We start from the raw sequence: 5,056 nt of genomic DNA on the forward strand, positions 1-5,056 counted from the left end.
AAGGCGGAGGAGCGCACTAAATTCGTAAGCCTCTGCGGGGAGGTCCTTATACCCGAGGACTTCATCCTCCGAGATCTGTGTTGTCTGCCCATGCTCGATCGTTCCCTGGTTCAGCTATGCCTCCGCAGGGGTGATAGCCAATTTGCTCTGTCTGACCACTAAGGCTTGCTCCTGATGTGGCTCCTTCCGTTCTTCCGAGGACTCGCGGTTGAGTCGTCTTCTTTTGCCTGGCTGTGGTTGGGGTTCCGGGGCCGGTAGTGTTGTTTCCTCCGCCTGCTTCCTTTTCTGTGGTCGTGGTGGTGCAGCCTGCTGTGTGTTGGGGCGTGGGCTAGGTTCTGGGGACGTTACCGAGGGCCGCGACATTGGCTGTCGAATGGTGACATCATCAGTTGTGTTGTCTTCCGCAGCTACCTCCCCCTCCCATTCTTGGCAGGTCTCGGAAACTACCCTTTTTTGTTGGGGTTGGGCGGGTGGTGGTGCAGATGCGGTTGTCTGGTCGGCGGCAAGGGGTGAAGCCGATGTGGGCTCCTCCCAGGCTTCGTGGCTGATGGCCACAAATTTCTCTCTTTGCCTTTGTGGTGGTGGTGGGGACGTGAGTGCATGAGGGGAAGGAAGCGAAGAGGGTGGGTATAACACCATAAAAAAGTGGGTAAGAACAGACAACATCTTCTTACCGGACTGAAATGAAGCTAAGGCGGCGCGGAGTCCTTCGCCTGTGATGATTCCCCAATCGATTATGTTTCCTTCATAAGCATTGATGATGATGGCTGCCTTGTTCTGCGGCATGCTCGTTGGGTTCGTATGCACAAACGCATACTCCATCAAGATACGCGCAATCTCCCCGAAAGCTTTGTTGGGCCCGTCATACGTGCGATATGCCTTCCTTGTAGCTGAGTACTCCCCGAAGTACGCCTTCATCTTTGATGCCGAGGGTATGTCGACCTCATGGTCCCCTCCCCGTTGCAGGTCCAAAACAGCCCGAAGCACATTGTTGGTGATGGCTTCGGGACTTATACGTTTCGCCACATTTTGGGCATCTGGGTGCACGGGGGCATCGATGATCTTCAGATAACCGCCCATTCCTCGTTCCTGGAGCCAAGCGCGGGTTTCTGCTGAGGCGGTAAGAGGCATAGTGGAGATGGAAGCTGGGTTCGATTGTGTGGAAGCGTGAAGCAAAGTGATGAGGCAAGGGCGAGCTACCGCAGGAGCAGCAGGAAGTGGAAGTCCAGCAGAGAGGTTATGAGAGCGGAAGAGGGCTTGAGAGCAAGAGCGCTTAGTGTGTTGAGAGCGAGATGGGGTTTCTGATCTTGAGAGCAATGGAGATGGAGAGAGATAATGGTCTGTGTTGTGTTTTGGAAACGGTTTTGGTAACTTATTCCTAGGGTTTTGTACTTGCAGCGAATCCTGAAGATTCTGAGTCGTGGGTGCCATAATAAGTGACTAGCACCACGTGTCCTGAAGGTAAGTGGGGTGCTTCTAGTGTGCCCTGCATGTGGTTTGCATGTGTGAACGGTTTAAATAGGTACTAACTGAGTGGTGGCGAGGGGTGCTCCTAAAATTGGGGTGCCTAGGTGGGTGGTGTAGGTGTAGCAAAACAATGGCTAAACTATGGTTAATCCTACCTACTACTACTTTTATTAATTTCCAGAAGGTGGGTGAGTCCTTATTCAGGGGGACCCGTGGCGTCCTCCGTGGTGATCTCCCGAGTCTCGTTGGTGCCGTGTGGCTTGGTAAACGGGTTGGGTGGTGTAGTCCCGCGATATGGTCTAAGCTGAAACCCATTGGCCCAACTTTTGACCGTGTCGCCGGCGAGTGTGCCGAGCAGAAACGTCCCGTTGAACTCGTCGATAATCCAAAATGGACCGGTCCACCGAAATCTTAATTTTCCCGGCATTGACCCGAGTCGTGTTTGGAAAAGAAGGACTGGTTTGCCGATGGTGAGCTCCTTCTCCAGCCCGTGTGGATGTCGATCCACGAAAGCCTTGCGTTGCCGTTAGCGTTGTTCGAGCTGGGCCATACTCTCTATCCTATCTTCCCCGAGTTCGAGGAGTTGTTCCAGCCGGTATTGTTCGGATTCGGCCTCAGGAAGCCTCGCTTTGACTTGAACTCGGAGGCTCGGGACTTGGAACTCAATAGGCATTACAGCTTCTAACCCGAACGCCATTCGAAAGGGGGTTGATTGGATGCTTGTTTTGAAGGTCGTACGATACGCCCACAACGCGCTCTGGAGTTTGTCATCCCAATCGGTCCTGTTTTCATTGACGATCTTCTTCAGTATGGTTTGGAGGATTTTATTTGTCGATTCTGCCAAACCGTTCGCCTGCGGGTAGTATGGTGTGCTTTTCTTGTGCACCACCGCGTAGTGGTGTGTAAGCTCACGTATTATATGATTGATGAAGTGCCCACCTTGGTCACTAACGAGCTCGATTGGACATCCGTAACGGCACCAGAGGTGCTCGTACACAAATTTAGTCGCGGATGCCGCCGTGTTATCTCGGAGTGCCTTAGCCTCAACCCATTTGGTGCAGTAATCCGTGGCCACGATAATATATCGATTCCCTATTCGGGCCGCGGGTGGTTTGAAAGGACCTACAAAATCCAAACCCCATTTTTGAAATGGGTCCAACGGAAGAATCGGCTGGTGTGGCATCCGTGACTGTTCCATTGGTTGCCCCAGACGTTGACACAAATCGCACTGCCGGCAAAACTCGTGAGCGTCTTTCTTTGTTGTCGGCCACCATAATCCACTTTGCCAAACTTTCCTTGCCGTAGAATCCCCGGCGTAGTGTCCCCCAGATACTCCCTGGTGGGCTTCTTGAAGAACAGCGTTCTTCTCGAACTGCCGAATCGCTCAGTGCCATATGTCGTCCGAGCCTTTGAGGTAGAGAATGTCCGAGACGAGGCAAAAATTCCGGCTCCGCACTGCTAGGCGTTTTCTCGTGTCAAGGGTCATGTGCTCGGGATGTACACCAGTAGTGAGAAAATGGGTCATCTCCGTTATCGTCTGGTACCGTGGTCAGGTTAAATAGGCTGGCGTCCGGTAGCTCGTCGTACATTGTTTTCGCCGGTTCTCCTGACTCAAGACGGCTCAAGTAGTCGGCGACGGCATGTTGTACCCTGGGTCGATGCTGAATCTGAAAATCAAACTCTTGTAGTAGGAGCATCCATCGGGCCAACCGGCCGGTGAGGGCTTGTTTATTGACCAAATAAAGAAGGGCCGAGTGATCCACGTGAAAGGTAAACTTTCGGCCCAAGAGATAATGCCGAAATTTATTGATGCTATAAATCGTACCGAGAGCCTCCCGCTCGGTGGTGGAGTAATTCTTTTCCGTGGTCGAGAGCCATCGGCTGGCGTAGTATACGGGCCTATACCAATTCGGGGGTGTGCATTGCATTAGCGCACTTCCGATGGCGATGTCCGAAGCATCCACGAAGACATGAAACGGTTCGGACCAAACCGGAGACTGGACCACCGGGGCATGTGACAGCATTCGTTTGAGGGTCTGATAGGCCGTGTCCTCGACTGACGTCCATTGGAAAGGAAGGCGATGGACTGCCACGTGTAAGGGTGTCGCGAAATCGGCCAGGTGTCGTATCATTCGGTTGTGCCACCGGATCTGTCCCAAAAAACGGCTTAGTGCCTTAGCGTTCGAGGGTGCGATGGCCTCCAGGATTTCCTTTACTTTATCCGGGTCCATAGCAATGCCTTCTTGACTAACAATGTGGCCGAGAAGGTTGCCACTGGTGACTAAGAATGCGCATTTCGTCAGGTTTAAACTCAATCGAGCTTGGCGACATCGGTCCAGGCAGAGTCGTAACTGGGTCATGTGTTCCCATCGATGGCCATACACGGCGAAATCGTCGAGAAAAACTTGCATGAACGCCGGGATGTAGTCATGAAAGATTTCAATGATGATGCGTTGGAACGTAGCCGGCGCTGTTTTTAGACCGAACATCATAACTTCTGCTACAAACACACCCCATTCCGTGACGAAAGCGGTTTTCTCCTGATCCTCCGGGTGCATTCTTATCTGGTTATAGCCGTTGAACCCGTCGAGGAAACTGTAGCATTGGTTGCCGGCTACCGTGTCGAGGACGCTATCCGTGAATGGGAGAGGGAAACCGTCGGTGACTAATGCCGCGTTAAGCTTCCGATAGTCGACGCATACGCGGATTTTTCCGTTCTTCTTTGGGACCACTACGATCGGGCTCAACCATGTAGCCCGTTTAACAGGGCGAATGAAGCCCACTCGGAGTAACTTGTCAATTTCCTCTTTGACTTTAGCGGTGTAGTTGGGGTTCATCCTGTAGCGCCTCTGCTGAACCGGCCGAGTGTCGGGTAAGATGTGAATTTGATGTTGTTAGTACTGAGGATCCAGCCCCTTCATATCGGTGTAAGACCAAGCGAAAACATCCTGGTAGTCGGTGAGTAATTTTACGAGGCATGCCCGTTCGCCGGTTGGTAGATTATTGGCAATTTGTACCGTACGGGGATTCTCGTCCGAACTGAGGTTTATTGTTTCCAGGGTTGATGCTTTCACTCGTTGTGAAACGGCGAGTTCGCGTTCGAAAGCCTCCCGAGCATGACGTAGCTCGGCAACTGTGGTTGCATCGGGTTCATCCTGGGGTGGTGACTCCTCCGTGACTCCCTCGTCTTTAGATGGCTCGATGGTTGGTAAGGCATTGATTTTGAAGAGAGGAATGATCGTGGGATGATCCTCTAGGAAGTCATCGACCTCCTCATCGGCCAATCCGTCGAGCATATGGACTCCTTCCGCGTATAACGGCGAAGTGTTGAGGGCGACGAGGACTCGTTCTTCAGTGATGATCCGGACCTTTGTCTTCCCTTTTCAGAACGAGATCATGTTGCATTGCCAATGTTGCTTGATATTCGTTGTACGCAACCACGGTCAACCTAGTAACATTGGGTTGGTGCCTTGTGTCTCCAGTCATAGCACGACGGCTGAGATCGTGAACATGTGTCCTCCGAGTGTGAAGTCGAGATGGTGAATTAAACCAATGGGGCGAACGGAGCGGGTGTCGGCCATCCGAAGCC

This window comes from Azolla caroliniana, unplaced genomic scaffold (genome assembly GCF_043228905.1).
Source record: "Azolla caroliniana isolate FFs.n. ecotype wild unplaced genomic scaffold, voAzoCaro1.0.p SCAF_6, whole genome shotgun sequence".
NCBI classification, from domain to species: Eukaryota; Viridiplantae; Streptophyta; class Polypodiopsida; order Salviniales; family Salviniaceae; genus Azolla; species Azolla caroliniana.